The following is a 16779-nucleotide window of genomic DNA, read 5'->3' on the forward strand; positions in this document are numbered from 1 at the left end:
CCTCTTATCCAATCTGAATTGCATTAGATATTCTTCAAGCCCTAGACAGCCAAACCCTATAAAGGAAAGAAAGATGTCAAGCACAGTCAATAACATTGCAAACAGCTGCAGTGATTTAAGAAGTTATTAACCCATAATCATTCCTTACAGCCTCTCTTCAGGGGATACTTGCTTCCCAAGCTCTTCTGCTGAACAGATGGGATCACACAAGCATTTTCTTAGGAGCAACTGAGGAGGTGATCTGAGTTAATTTGGCTGGCGCTGCCTGAATTGGATGACAAACAATTCGCCTCTCATTCCACCAGAGCTGGAAAACCCAAGAGGTCCAGCTAGAGTGTTTATACAGGGCTGCAGTTCCAACAAGCTCTGAAGGACAGGGCAGCTCCTGGCCTCAGAGTGCAGTCCACGCATTCATGCCAGGGCAGTAGCAAAGCAGGGATAAACCCTTATCTTGTTAATCAGAGATGATTATTCTGTATCAAATGCTACTCTGAGAAAGGTCATTGTTTAACTGATGACATTTTTGTCCTTTGGATCCATCCTTTGCATACAATTAGTTTTCATATATATAATTGGGTTTGAACCTCTCTCTGAATGAGAGTATATTGCCTTCCATTTAAACTATCAGTCGTATTAAAATTAATTCATCTGAAAACACTGACACTTAAATGAAAAATGTGTTTTTAATAAAACTGTCATTGCTCACTGCAGCTTAGTCTTAACTTAGACTCCATAATGAATTAAAGCATTTAGCTAATGAGAGCATATCCAAGACAGCTACTAGAAGAGTAAATACGACATAGAATTACTTAAACCATTTCAAGCTACCCTTTGTTACAAAGGACTACTCTGCACCTGAGAGCTGAGGCCTATATAGGTATAAAAACCTAGAGCCTACCTGCCTGAACACATAGTCTGAACATAACAAAAATGTTTAAGTACCCTTGTAAAAAATAAAGCGTTCAAAATTCTGAAGGAAAAGAAGAAAACTTGTTTTTTTACTTAAAGTGACAGTAAGTTTAGCCTTTCTTTCCTCCCGTTCATAGCAATGATGAAAGCAACTTCAGCCAGGACTCGGGGTGTTTTACTAAATAAGCAAGAGCATTTCTGTTTGCAGCTGTGCTCAGCAAAACAGTGCCATCTAGTAGCCTGCAAAGCAGTGATCGTTGGTGCATTGTGTGAGTTGCCTAAATGTGGGCTGGTTTCCCCCAGGATCAGTACCTTACTGCCATTGTGACTTGTTTGCATGACTTCTCTTCAACTGCTGTTTTATCGCCAGTAATGAGTTTGTTTCAGATGAACTTTTCATTGCATAATTTGTCGAATACCCCAACCACAATGGAAATGGAGCTGAAAAATAATCCATGGAGTTTTAAGAGGTGATTGTGGTTATCATGCAGTGTTATCGTGGACCTGTCAGCCTGGTGGCACAAAGTAGATACGATCCTATGAGCTCAGGTAACATTACATTTTTCCCCTCCTCAATTTACTGGATAAATTGTATTTCTTTAGTTAGCAGAGAACAGTTCCACACAAAAAAGTGCAGAAATGAAGGCTGTATTACTTAGAAAAGGCTGAAGACTATGGCACTTCTCTTACTGTGTCACATAACTGCTTTTCAGTTTCATTTGCTAATTCTACTTTGCTTCCTTACCCTGTAGATTTATTTAAGACATCTAGTGTTAAATCTGATTAATGTTATAATAAACAATTCCTGGGCATGTTTCATAGAGTACTAAGTGAATCCAAACCGGTAACTCTAAAGGTCAAAGCAAAAACATTTGTGAAAGAGTCCAAAAGCTGGTTTAAGTTCAGGAAGAGTCTGCTGGGACCATTAAGTTCAGCAATAAAGGAAGTAGGAGTCAGATCTTGAAACATAGATTATCACTTGCATCATCATGGTGCCCAGGAGTGCTAGATCCTGGTGCAGAGACCAGATGATCCCAACCAACAGAGCACGTTAAAGTCAGCCTTCCAAGTGTGAGATAAGAACCAGCAGATATGATATAAGGCAGGGCATGGGCAATAGCCTGCTGGCCTACCAGGAGCTCCTTGCAAGTCTCTGAGAAAACAACCCAAAGGAAACAACCCAAAGGTGCCTCATTGAAAGTTATCAAGTGCACAGGGGAAGCAGCTGTAGAAGGGAAATCGAAGCTTAAGTTAACTCCTGACACTGAGAGATGTGGAATAGAATCATGGAATGGCCTGCATTGAAAAGGACCACAATGATCATCTTGTTTCAACTCTCCTGCTATGTGTAGGATCGCCAACACTAGACCAGGCTGCCCCAAGCCACATCTAGCTTGGCTTTGAATGCCTCCATGGATGGGGCATCCATAACCTCCTTAAGCTTCAACTGAGAAGAAGATTTTAAGAGATCAAGTGCATAGCTGGAGAGCAGCAAAAGAGAAAAGCACATGGAGAAAGAGAGAAAATGACACTGCCACAGTCACAAGCCAGGAAGTGCTTCCTAAAGCAGAACATCAAACTCAGGGAAAATGAGTCAGAGCAATCAAATGTTGAGATAATAAGAATGTGGCCAAATGCTTAGTTGTATAATTTAGAAACATTATTTAGGAAAACAGTTGACATTACAGAGCTCTAGCCAAAGGTGCAGCCTGTGCCATAGGTTGAATGACAGGCAAGATGGAGGCAGTTGCCACAGTGATGACCGAAGATGGACCAGATATAAACATAGACAGGACCAAGTACCACATTAAGAAATGAAAGGATGGACCAAGAGGGGGAAAGGATTGAGAGCTGATGAGAAGTCATTAAGGCTCATGGGTTTAAAGTCATAGAGAAGTTGAACAGAAAATTTTGATGAGCCCAAGCCTGGCAGCAACACTGAGAAGATGTGGAAGATGGAGAGTACAGTAACAAGGAGGTCAAAAGAGAGCAGAGCTTTGTGAAAATGAAGACACCTGTGTGGCCTTCATGGCAGCTGAGAAAATTGTAATCAAAACTGTAGGCTGAACAAGGAGCTAAGGGCAAAGTAATGAGCAGTAGAGTGGTAAAAAAAAAAAAAGTAATAATCCTTTAATCACTAAGAGCGAATTAGTGAGATCTTCGAAGCTGGTGCAATACAATACTGAGAATGAGTTAAGCTCCTGAAGTTCAGGAAGGAGTATGGACTGATTCTTAATTAGAGTAAGGAGAACTTTAACAAACCAGCTGACAATCTATGGTATTCTTTCTAATGGACTGGAAGGCTGAGGGGAAGGTCTCTGGGTACTCGTTAATAGCTGGCAGACAGGTGGAGGCATGGCCTGGAGGCCTCTCTGACACTTTTGCTTAAGTAAAGAAGCTACAGCAGAAAGAATCAGAATTTGGATTTTAAAAGAAACTTCTATTTAAACTCCAGAGACTGAAATACTCTCCATATGTATGTGAAGCTTCTCTCTGAAGGCTTCACATACAGAAACAAGTAAACTGCAGTCCTGTGCTCCGCACGAGACTGATGGCTGCCACTGACTTCAAGGGGACTTTCTTGGCCCCAGAGCTTTGTGGGCTATGAAAAGGCAAATTTCTGAGAAACTCTATTTCTGTATGTCTCCAGAAGGAGAGGGTTTCTCTGAAATTAAATTGAAAGGGTGAAAAGACATAAAATCTGCTTTAGTCTCTGTAAAGATCAGATGATAACTACAGTGCTACATCTCTCCTGTGCATGACAGGGAAACAGACAAGAGCAATAAAAAGTATAGGTAGATCAATATGTACTACATTTCTTCAGCTCTATATTATATATGAATCTTGAGATTATGCAGTCCTATGTTCAAAGCTCATCAGTCAGTACATGTAAAATAAATTCCATCCAGCAACGTGTAAGTATATAAAGAGTGCATAAGCTTAGTATTTTGTTGTCCATTTTGAGATGAAGAATCTGTTCTTAGCAAAGGCTCAAATGTCATCAAAGCATGTAAAGATTGGAGGTAAGTCACTGATCTTAATGGAAACTGCCTGTGTGTATTCCGCATTCATAAAATACCTCTGCAGCAGCAATTCTTTAACTCTGTGGCATGTGCTCTGTAATCTCTTATGCTGTGCAATCTCAAAGTATATTTTTTGTTAACTGTATTTCACACAATTAATCTCAGAAAATATGTTCATTCATAATTAGTTTTGCATTTAGACAGATGTTCATTTATTTTACTGTGGGATGTCTTACACTGAGGGAAGAAACCATTTTTTTCTGGTATGTTTTCTTTGTTGATGTTGAAAAGATTTCTCACAAAGATTTAGAGTATAAAAGAGCTAAAGTTTAAGAAAATATCTTGGTGCCGAGGAGAAACAAGCTTCAGAATCCAAGAGGTATGGGAGATCTGAGGAAATGTGAACTGTAAGGCAGATGCACACTGTCCTGGTGCTTATAGCTATTGCTGCCACCTGCAGACTCTACATCAGGGCAAATCTGATCAGCATCACTGTTCTGTGCACCCTGGTTTTCTCTGAAATGAAAGAGAGTGGGCATGTAGTGTCCTCCAATGTCTCCCTCTCCTCCAATGCCAGGCATTTAGATACCTGAATGACAGAGGTTCATTTGGGTGTCCAGTCCACAGCAGACACACATCCAGAAAGAGTTTGTACTGACCAGTAATCTGTCAACATAACTTCATCTTACAAACCTGTGGCCTTTTGTTCTGTAAAATGCTGGTCTTTCTGTTACATTTTTTATTGCTTATTTTTCTCACTTCCCTACTATTCGTAGTCGTGACCTCATAAGATTTACTGAGTTCAAAGAGAAAACTTGAGGGACTGCAAAAGTGATATTGGAGGAGGCGCTGACAACATGAGCTGTGTTCTCTCCCATAGTCTGTACTGATTTAGTGGCCTGGCATGGGTTTGCCTCGTGGAAATGCTGCCTCTCAATTACAGATTAAGGTTTACTACTTGTAAGAACAGAACTGTGTAAGCGTTCCAGGATTTAATCCAAAAGAATGTGTATATGTCTGTGCCTTTGATTTCAGATATGCAGATCTAAAGGAAGAAGATGATCTTGCACTAGGAAATGGAGATGAAGTAGACCTGGTTTCATTTACTGTCTGTATCACAGGCTTACCATGTAATCTGAGATAAGCTACTGAACTCTTTGTTCACAATTACACGCTCCATAACATTGGGATAAGAATATTTCTTTTTGCTTTATATGTCCTTATTCTAGCCTAATAAAATAGTATGCTTTCTGGCTTAATATATTTGGGGATGTGTTTATATGGTAAATAAACAAGCATGTGAACATGATACTCTCTTTCCAAGCCTTCCTATCTGTGCTTATCCAGGACTCACTCAAAAATGTATATTGGCCATGAATGTGAGTGCTTGCACAAGTCTGCCTGTTCATCTGGTTGCAGGTATGTTCAGGTCAGTCAGTGTCCTGGAGTTGCTTTTAACTGGAATTCATGAATAATAAAGTGATTTTCAGCACCTAATAGTTCAATTAGATCTAAGGAACATTTTTCATGTTCATTATCAACAAATGAGGAGGGTTTGTCTCATCATATGCCTCTGTGACTTAGGTTGTTTGCCTGAAATATGAGATTTGATTAGAATCCCTAATCTAGTTCTTCCTGTTTTCTAGCACATTACAGGTGGGAAAGCAGTCACATCAGAAATCAAGAGTTATTTCTCTCTCTGCTTCAGTGGAAACTCTAGAGTAATTAATAACATTTTAATGTAACTAACAATCAACTGGGAATTCTTAACTGCTATTTTCATGACAAATTGTAAATGCTGTGAATGGCCACACTGCACCTTATGATTCTGCTCAGGCAATTTCCTTATAGCTCTAGAATGCTACGAGTCATTCAGGCAGAGTAAAACATTTATGGCCAGTTCTAAAGCACACCTCATAAAAATCATAAATGTGAATTAATGAGTAGAAATACATTTGAATCCAGGCCTGATAACGTGATTGAGTTGAGGGTATTTATACTTCTTTGTGAATAAGCATCAGAAAGAATAATTTTTATCATGTATTCTGACTAAATAGAATTTAAATAAACATCTATATTCTTTCCCTAGAAGTCTCTCTGTAGTCTCAGTAGCTGTGACTTCACCCTTTGTATACTTTAATATCAGCAGCCATGTAGATGTTCATTTGTACAGAAACCAGTGCTGTATTCTGGTTTAGACTTGGCTGCAGATAGAAGAATTGATTTAATGCAGTTTTGCCAGTAGCATAAATGGCATCTACCTATTAGCAGTGTCTCTGCCTTGTGATGACTACTAATAGGGAGAAGCGAGGCTATGTAATCCCACTGCCATGCTAATACCACTGTTTAATTTGGGGATGAACATGGCTAATTGGCTGTGATAATTAGGGCAATGAAAAATTCTCCTACAATTAGGACTGGAGAAATATTACTCCTTAAAAATTAGTGTGTTATTACTTTTTATGCATGGACGTGATCTATTGATGCATATTCTAAAAATAAAAAATGTCTGAATTTCTCAGTAGTTCGGCCTAATAAATTAAATCAATCTGCATCTTTTGTGCTTATGATTTATGCTTTTTTTATTATTATTTTAATAATTTGGTTTGCTTTCATGTTTTAAGGCTTTGTTAATACCTGCCTTCTTTGTTTGGTAAATAAGAATAAACACTTAGTGTAATGGAGGTTACTAGCACAGCTTATTTCAAAATGCTTACTTTGTAGTGTAAGTATTCCCGAAACCCAAAACTCTGACTGCAGTGCATTTCATTACATTTAGAACTTGGCCAGCACATAAAAGCTGTCAGTATCAGTTTAAAAACTGTTGTTTTCTGTTTGACTTAGTGCAAGTAGCTTCCTTGAACCACAGGTGTCTCCAATATATGTAAGTCTAGTGTGTAGTACACCCTGCTGGTTTTTCAAAACTCCGTATCTGACAGCAGAATGGCGGGACTTTCATTTGGGTGTGTCATTGATACTGAAGCAGGAAAATCATATTGGTACCTGTCATTACTCAGCAAGGTTTCAGGAACGACAACAAATGCACCTAAAAGGGTTGTTACAGTCTGAAAAGTTGGTAAGACCTCAAATCACTCGACATGACTGTCACTCACCTTTGCAAAAGTGTTCAGAAGATGCAGTCCTCAGTGTTGTCTGCCAGGTGCAAGAAGAACTAATCTGAAAGCAAACAGGAAGCCAAAGCTTCACCCACACCCCATATGTCAACAAAGCCCAACAGAGCTGGCCAGACAGCCAATGAATTGAAGCAGCAAAGAAGTCATTTTCCTCTTAAGTCAAACCTTATCCTGTCTCTCTCAAAACATGTCAAAGATTATACAACAATTAGAACACAATGTATGCAAAACATAAAAGTGAAATAACACAGAAGAAGCCCAATGTTCTATTCAGCAAAAATTAAAAACCCATTTGTATGTGACTATCTTTTTTCTTGAAAGTGTAAGTATCTGATAAGTATTCCTTCCCATGTTTAAGGTAAGTCTTACATTTGTGTGTAAAATGTGAGGCTTCCTCTACTATTCACCTCTACTGCTCCATCTATGTCCAGTTCACCATTTGGATTCTGTCCATTTTGTAGTTCCTGATGATAGCTGTACACTGACTGGGGAATCAGCATTATGTTATCAGAAGTACTATTCAGCTTTGCTTTAATGTCCTTTCTGGCTGCATCACCATCTGCAAGTATATAAAAGTAACACCTGCTCAGTGTATTTAGAGTAAGGACAGTTTATGAAGGCCTCCACAAAGAACATTACTGAAACTGATAGCCTGGAATATGAAAAGGAACATCAAGAGATAAAATACTGATCTTGTTCAAAACTCTGACAGCACTGAAAATTGGACAGTAGTATTCAGAGTTCAGTGAAAAGATTGATCTTTTAGACAAATGGAGAGTTCAAGGACAAAGTTATACATCAGTAAAAGTGATAAAAAGTGTGTAACAACTCCACTGAAATCAGGGGAGTTTCTTTGAGTTTACAATGATAGAAGCGAGCTTAGAAATTAGTTTTCAGTTTCTAAAGTGGTTAAGCAATCCAGTGAATGGATGTCTCTACTCTTCTCCCTTGCCAGAGGGCTTTCCACGTAACTCACATCTCATTTCTTAATGCATCAGGATCTTCCAGGAGAGACCGAGGTTTGTCATCTTCTCTCCTTTGATTGACTTTTCTGGAAATAAATGTTCAGCCTTTATTTGCCCATTAATCTGGTAATGCAGGACAAATCTTTGTACACTTTAAGAAGTATATCCATGTGTGGTCATGAACCAAGCAATACTCCAGTATAAATCCATAAAGTACAACCACATATTCTTCTAGAGCTGGTTAGGTTACTTTTTCTCCTTTTGTTTTTCATATTTTTTAATACAGTGGCACCCCATGTTTCAAATTTTCATTGCTTGAAGGCCTTTGCTGCAGGGACTCATTATATATGGATGGGCAGAGTCTCCATTTATCATGGTGATGCAGGGCATGTGAATCAGAAAGTAAAGTGTTTCCTAATAGTGTTTATGGTTAGCTGTGCTGAATGAATTATGTCATGATAAAGCCTTATAAACATTATTACATAAATACAGCCTTTAATCATTTACCTGGCTAATAACACTATCATTTTGGTTTTGTACAGTAATTCAATTACATTGAATAAAACTGCAGTTGAAGGAACATTACAATTCCTCTTCTGCCAATGTTTACCTCTCATTTCTTTAACAATTAGTAGTATCACAATTCTGCATTACAGGCCTTGAAAGGCACAGAGGCCAGACAACAGGAACTGTTCAGGGATCCTCTTCATCTTTGCCAGAGCTCTTGTGATTCTTATCATTCCTGTTTTCATTCATGTCAGCCTTGAGATGTTTCGTTTCCAGCTTAGGAGTAGTTTTAAGATGCTGGCTCTCTTTCTGATGGCTGATCCGTAGCACTTTGGATATAGGCATGGAGATAAAAAACAGAGGGCATGGTTCACTTCACACTCATTCTGGTATAAAAGACCGCCAAAGTAAATGGAATTAGACTGAAATAAGACTCAGATGAGTTTCAGACTCCAATTACAGCAGTGGGATAGGTCCGTGGTTCTTCACTTCCTCACAGGGAAGAGTGGAAATTAAACATGTTAGCTAGGTCTTTTTCCTTCTGCAAAGAACATATTTGAAATACTACCGGAATACCGGTACAGCAGAAAAGGCTCTGGCAGTTGCAGCTGGCCACAGATCACCCTCAGGCAGTGGTCACACTTGGGTAACTCAGGTCAGCAGGAACGCATGAGGACATCCTGACCCGTTATATGGCTGCAGGAACTGAAAGTTTATTTGGATTGTATTGATCTAATAGGATTTATCCAAAGTATGTATAACGCATATGTATAAACATGCAAAAATATGTACTAACAAATCATGGCAACCAGTTAGCAGTTAAAAATAGGAGCAATTGCAGACATTTAATTATTTAAATTGTGATAATACAATCATCCATAAAAAGAAGATATCCCCAAAGATTTCTCCTGTTTAAGGTTATGCACATATAATTACCTTATTATGAAACATCATTATGGTACCCTCAGGGCTTTTGTGTAGTTTTTACAACCAACTTGACGAGGGATTGGTGAAGTGCAGGAAATAGTCCAACACTTTGTATTAATTTTATATCACGGTATCAATTTAAATAAATACAAAACTACCAAAATATGATTGTCATACTGTAAATGCCTGAACCTATTATAATAATAACTTCTATGAGATGGTACTTAGGACTACATGTAGTGACAATTAAATCTTCCTCCCTGTGGAAGTGATCCTCTAAAGGTGAGGAAATCTTACTTTTCATAAAGCTGTCTTGTATGATAGCAATAACCAAATGTTGTGACTTGGAAGTAGTTGTTTCAAAGTTCATCCTTTTAGTATGTGAAGTTGTGAATATTTATTCTCATTCACGTCTCTTATGTTGTCTACACTGAATTTCCTCTGTCATTTCATCATCCTGGAACCATAAGGTAGCTGTAACTAGACATAACTGCTTATGCTATGCTAATCTACATGAGATCCTTGAGAAGATAATTACTTGAACATCCTATGGTCTATGCAGTTCTGCAGTGTATGCTGAATTTCCACAGGCAGATGCTGTAGCCTAAGAGCCAGCTCCTCCTCTTGAGTTTCTCAGCCAGTAAAGTCACAAAGCATGTAAGGAAAGGAATTTATTATCTCCAGCAGCCTCAAGGACTGGTGAGCACATGTGCATCCCTAGTGTGATGCAAGAGTAATGATTCACAGAGCGGCTTCATACGGGTTTTGATATTGGAGATGAAGACAGGAAGAGAAGAGGGATGTGCACAGGCCATACTAGGGACATCAGCTGCTGCAGACTGTCCTTGGCAACTGGAAGACACACATTGAGAAGATGAGGAGAACCATCCAGCACCATCTCTCACCATTTTTCTCTGTCCACACAAACTCCACGGAAGGGGCATTATGGTTTATCCATGAGAGGACTCCTTACCATGTTTCATTAAAAATCAATTCTGCTACATAGACAGTTTCTGCTTGATCTGAACATGTACCTACATAGTGTTATTTTGTCTATGCTAACTCCCCAGGTGCTGTCAGTGATACAGCTATTGTGTGTATTAATTCAAAAAGCATGTGCTGAACAAATACCTTGTTATCAACAGGGCAAAACACAGCAGGTTCAGCCCCACAAACTTGTGCTCACTCTTGCTTTAATCCATCAAAGAACATACTTGTTTAATTTAAAGAGCACAATGGAATTTCAGTAAGACAATTCAAATGCTTCCAATTTAGCACAGCTTGAATTGCTTTACCGAATCAGGGCCAGAAGGTTAAGGCACTTGCAGGAAAGGAACACCTAATGCTCACGTTCTTTCCTTCCTAGTTAGCTGCCCTAGATGTGGTGATGTCAATTATTATGCACTTGAAGAGAACATCTTCTTTGTTTGATAATTCAAACTAAACTGGTGACTTCAGGTCTGGTGTGAAAAGCATGTCCTTTTGGCAGGCCTGTGTGCCACCTTCTAAGAACCACACCTCTCATCCTCAGAAAACTGGGCAAATTACCAGCTGAGCAAAGCTCAGGGCTGAGCCACCGTCTCTGTCCTGCCGAAAAGATTACTTCATCTTCTAAGTGTGTCATGCAAGCTGCTTTCACTATGAGCTAATTTAAATTTCTTATGGCTTGGCTAAGATTAGCTCACATAGTGACATTTAAATTTCATTTGCTCACAGTAATTTTGTTGTGCAGAATGTTGCAGATAACAGAGAAACAGCAGATTATGTAAATAGCCATTTATAAACACAGCAGCTTTTTTTCAATCCATTGTTCTGAACATCCTACCCAAATTGCCTTGTGCATGTTCCTCATTTTAAATGTGTCTGTGATCAGACACTGTGCTTCAACAAACATTTTGAAGTTTCACTCATCTTTCTTTCACTCATCAAAGTATGTCTGTTAAATTAAAAGCACAGTTAAGAGCCAGTTATTTCATCAAACAACAATAACAATAAAAATTCCTGCAAAAAGGGCAAAAGATATAAACTAACCATCTGCTATATGCAGTAGCAACATTCAAAAGCGTAAGGAAGAAATGATAACATTTGAAGTGAGATTGCTAGATGTGTCCCACAAAGCTGTATTAGTTTCTTTTTCATTACGATATTTACTCAGGAACTTCTTTACTTTCAGAGTGATGGAGCACTGGCACAGGTTGCCCACAGAGGTTGTGGGGTCTCCCTTTCTGGAGATATTAAAGATCTGCCTGGACACTTTCCTGTGTGACCTGCTGTAGGGAACCTGCTTTAGCAGGAGGTTGAACTAGAAGGAACTGGGGCTGTTTAGTTAGGAGAAGGAGGCTGAGGGGAGACCTTATTGCTCTCTTCAAATATCTGAAAGGTGCTTACAGCAAGAGTAGGTTTGGTTTCTTCTCACTGGAGAAGACAGGCGACAGGACGAGGGGACATGGCCTCAAGTTGCGCCAGGGTAAGTTTAGGTTGGATATCAGGAAACACTTCTTTACAGAAAGCGTTGTTAAGCAGTGGAATAGGCTCACTAGGGAGATGGTTGAGTCACCATCCCTGGATGTGTTTAAAAGCCATTTGGATGTGATGCTCAGGGACATGATTTAGCTGAGGGTTGTTAGAGTTAGGGTAGTATGGTTACGTTGTGGTTGGACTTGATGATCTTTTAGGTCTTTTCCAACCTGAGTGATTCTATGATTCTATGATCTCCAGATGTCCCTTCCAACCCCTGCAGTTCTGTTATTCTGTGATTTGGAAGCCTTTTCAAATTATGGCAGTGAGAGCCTGGGAGAGATGGTTAAGTTAAACATTCATACAATTCTTAACATTCAGCTTTGCATCTTTTCATCTGCCACTGTTTCCTGTAAGGACTTTGCTTTAACACAGAGTAAAGGGGCTTACCTGTTCAGGTTCTGTTGGTGCTCTTGCTGCCAAAAGCAGAGCTTTTCAAATCCTGCTTGAAAGAAGAACCCGTGGAGGAGTCACTAAGTGTGATTTCCGTTTTCCTAATAAAATTCAAATTGAAAAATAATAATGTAGAAGAGAAAGAACAAAACAGTTTTGCTGAAAAGGTGTAACAAAAACTGGGAAGAAATTCATTTCTCAGGAGGCAGGGAGGCATTGGCACAGCTGCGCAGAGAAGCTGTGGATGCCCCATCCCTGCAGGTATTTGAGGCCAGGCTGGATGGGGCCCTGGGCAGCCTGAGCTGGGGGGTGGCAACCTGCTCACAGTCAGTGGGTTGGAATTGGGTGGGCTTTGAGGTCCCTTCCAACTCAAACAATTCTCTGTCTCTATGATTCCATGGAGTTGAAAGCCAAACAGCAATCCTTACTGCTGCATATCAGAGAGAAAGCCTGAAGAAAAGCAGCATTTTCGATTGAATTCACTGTGGATGAGAAAAGAGGCTGAACTAAGTCTCGTTCCTCTAGGAGCATTGATGACAGCTTAAGTGAGTATGGCTTGTGGGAATGCTGACTGAATGAATGCCCTTCAGCAGCAGCAGGTGACACCAGCCTTGCCAAGTATGATAGCATCTTTCCTCCAGGAGCTGCACCCACTTGGCTGCCAGCTGGTTGTCCATTGCCTTAGGCTCCTGCTAAACTCTCCGCTGTCTCCATTGCTACATTCTGTGTCTTCCCTTTGCAAACTGGTTTTCAGAAATAACAAAGTCCAACAGGAGCCAGAAGGAGCTACCTTTCATGTGGATGGCATATGGCTGGCCTCCGTGGGGTCAGTTGGTGCCTGGTGTAGAGAAAATATGAAAAACCTGAGTGGTCCAGCAATAAGAGAAGTAGTTGAAAAGTGGAAGAGAAAAACCTGTCCTAAATGATATGAAAATATATATTGCATAAATACGCAGCAGTACAAAACTAGAGAAACAACGTTGTATTGAAGGTGAATGTATAATTAGAGTGAAGTCACTTAAACCCAATGATCTTTGATACATGTATAAATATTCCCATAAGCATTAAAATCTTCTACATAAAGGTTATATGAATCTATTATTAATGTAGTTGTATTTTTATAATCAGATTTTCATAACGTTTACTAAGAAAGACCATATTCATATGTAGAAAAATGTAAGTACATGTCATATTCGTCCATTTTTCAAACTAACATCTATGTGTTTTCATTATAGTTCAGGTGTAAATAAACAGCTTCTATTTTATTAGATATGTAATTTATATTTGTGTTGGAGGTAACAGAATAACACAAAGAGTTTGATAGCCAGTGCTGAGCAGCAAAGTTCAGCTATGCATAAAATTGTGAAGCTGTGTTGTGCAGCTGTATACTTAAGATAGACCAACTAGTATGTCATCATTTTGGGAAGAAAAAAAAATTAAATTGTAATTTATTGACTGTAAATATCCACTTGACATGGATCTGATATGCATGACTAAAGAATAAAACATGAAAATGAAGAGAAAGGGATGGAGTTAGTGTGAAAGGCATTTAATTTAATCTGACATCCATGGATGGAGCACAAAAAGCATTTCAACAGCACTACTAGATTCTACCTCCATATTTCATTTATTAGCACAATAGTTGACTTTCTACAGCCATAACCATGACTTATGCCTGCTCTAATACCTTGACTGCTCTGTGGAATGTATCAGTCAAATCTCAAGGAAGCATTATAGTCTTAGTCTATAAATGTTGGGATCTGTTTGGACCCTGCAGTTGCTGTATCCTAAGCATGGTCTGCCTCACGGTCTGCTTCTTGCTTATGGGATGAGCAGAGAGGGTGGAGGCTGAGGCAGAAGCAATTTTTGTTCTTCACCTCCAAGGCAGGGAGAGGAGAGCGTTCCCTCCTCAGAGTCTTTGGAAGCCTTCATTAGGCTGATGAAGGAAGAGGAGGGGATAGCGTCATGAAAAAACCTGGACACTCAGACACAAAGTGGGTCAGTAAGGACTAGTAAAAAGGCACTGCTGGAAATGGGATCTTCTCCCTCTTTCTTCCATCAGATGAAAGAGATACAAGGATGTTTTAGCTTGTCTGCTTCTCAGCAGCAGGAACATCTTGAGGGACTTCAGAGAGTAATGAACTCTGAAGATAACCAGAAAGGAGGTTTCAGGAGTGGAAACAAACACTTTTGGAGAATAGAGGGATAAGATAGATGTGCTGTGCCTTGCAGCTTTTGTATCTTGACCAGTATCTGAACTACCCCTTGTTGCTGAGGAGACGGTGCCCATGCTGGGTTGAAAAGGAGCACATAAGCAGATGTACCTGTTTTGGCCTTTTTTTTTAAGAGCAACCATAGGAGATAAACCAGTGCTAGGTGTGATTGGGAGGCTGGTTCATGGCTCTGCTGAGACCATCTGTTAATGTCCATTACAGTCACGAGATGGCTATGACTTTGAGCTATTTTAAGAGTAATAACTAGCTTTCAGATTTGATCTCATGGCCCCCCAGTTTCTGAATAATCACTTCCCAGAATATATTTGTCATATAACTTCAGAAAGGTGTAGAGTTCATGATGAATTGCACTCATTTAATTAAACGATTGAAACGAATTTCTCGCCATGGTGCTATTTCCTATTACCATTTTCAGAAAATAAGTAAACAACGTTCAAAAAAGTTAAAAAAAAAAAAAAAAAAAGGAAGCCCCAAACAATCAGAAGGATATCACCATAATTTAGTTCCCAAAATTTTCAAAATTTATGTAATCTGAGATACGATATTGAAACTGCAAAGTATTTTCTCTTTTGATAGAAACAGAGAGAAAACACTTTGAATGCTACACTCAATATTACAGGCACACAGAAAATGACATGTAGAGAGACCGTCAGCATTTTACATTCAGTCCTATGATTTTGTTAGACTGTTAAATTGCGTGTGTATACCGACCAAAAAGATTTTTACATCAAAAAAGTTCTATAGCTCTTTCCATGCACACTTTTTGGTTCTTCAAAATTTGATTGTTTTTCCTCCCAAATGTTAAGAGCAAAATTAAATCCAGCTTCTCTGGAGCAACGTGGAAAAACTCTTTCCCTCTTTACCTTTGATACTTCTTCAGTCTTCCTCTCCCTCCCTTCCTTTCCAAGCCTATTTCAGAGAATATGTTTCAGGGTTCATAACAACTCAGTTTGGAGACTTAAATCAGAAGTTGGTAGCCTACGAGTCTCACCAAGAGAAACAGGAGGGCAATGGAGCTCTCTAAAGGAGGCTGCAGTTAGACTCCTGAATCCATTGGTTACCTCATTAGTTAACCTAAGTCTGAGCTGGGCTCTGTAAGAGCTGTACCCTGATGACTCTGTGACTCTGACCTGCAGCTGAATACAAAATTATATGAAGACTTACAGAGCAAGCTTTCAACTATATTATTGCATTTAATGTTTCTAATTTACAGTTTACAGGCAGGTTTTCTGTTCATGCTATTTGTAAACAAATAAACAAAGAATAACCAGAAGCATAATGTAATTTAGCACTTTAAAATTTCCTTTTCATCTAAAAAAATGAGCCAAATCCTTAAATATTACCACTAATGACTTTCCTGTAATCTGTGTCTGCATCACTTTATGTTTCAGTTTCACCAAAGTAAACAGTTTTCTATTTTCCTAGCATTATTGTTTCTGAAAATATGTGCTGGAGCATCAGAATACTTACAGAGTAGGATCTTTCATTAGTAAAATAATTATTCTGATGATATTTTGCAACACTTCTATCTCTAGTTTATGTATATCAGTAACTCTGCTAAGCTTGGTGAACTTTACTCAGCAATTCATATTTTCAGTGACAGAGGCAGTGATCAAGTAACCTAGCCTCTTGACTTGGCAGAACATATAAAAATGCACTTATATGCATTATTTTCCACTTTTGCTACAGTGTGCCTTCTGGAAAGAGTTATAATTCTGATACATAGGTTTCATATAAAGGAAAACCCAGTGCATGCTTTGAAGTGCTGTACCACTGGTTAAACAGAAAGTCTTTCTCACAGTAACTTTTTATTTTTAAAATGGAACGCATTTTGTGCCTCAGAAGGTATAAATTCATGTTTACTGGGGTAAACCTGCATTTCTTTTCAGTTGATTTTTGTACAGCAGATGTGTCAGCCCTCAAGCTGGAGTAGTGTCATAAGTTTTAGGAAAAAGAAAAAAAAATTAGAGAAGTTACTTGAGCGTTTGGGCCAATTTTATTTAGCTCTATTGACCTTCAATAATTCTTTCTACATTAAGGAATGTTTCAAAATTAAAAAACCCTTTCTAATTATAAGTGTTTCCTGGAGTGGCTACCTCAGAGAAGCCTGAACTCTGGACTTGCTCTCCCATTCTACACCAATGTTGGACAGCTTCCCAGCACTGCAAAC

General features: G+C 39.0%; 1 long non-coding RNA gene across 3 annotated transcripts; it reads right to left on the reverse strand.

The window, feature by feature from the left end:
* Window positions 1–4: 4 nt before the first annotated feature.
* Window positions 5–15507, reverse strand: LOC128073218 (uncharacterized). Of its 3 annotated transcripts, XR_008202647.1 has the most exons (5): window positions 13166–15507; window positions 12373–12476; window positions 7046–7109; window positions 1222–1350; window positions 5–56 (listed from the first exon to the last, which is right to left on the reverse strand). It is a non-coding gene; the product is annotated as an uncharacterized LOC128073218 (long non-coding RNA). The 3 variants fall into 3 exon arrangements; XR_008202646.1 differs by lacking the exon at window positions 1222–1350; XR_008202645.1 differs by lacking the exons at window positions 5–56; window positions 1222–1350; window positions 7046–7109 and adding an exon at window positions 7116–10317.
* Window positions 15508–16779: the final 1272 nt, after the last annotated feature.

Source organism: Tympanuchus pallidicinctus, unplaced genomic scaffold (assembly GCF_026119805.1).
Source record: "Tympanuchus pallidicinctus isolate F22 unplaced genomic scaffold, pur_lepc_1.0 scaffold8, whole genome shotgun sequence".
Lineage (NCBI taxonomy): Eukaryota > Metazoa > Chordata > Aves > Galliformes > Phasianidae > Tympanuchus > Tympanuchus pallidicinctus.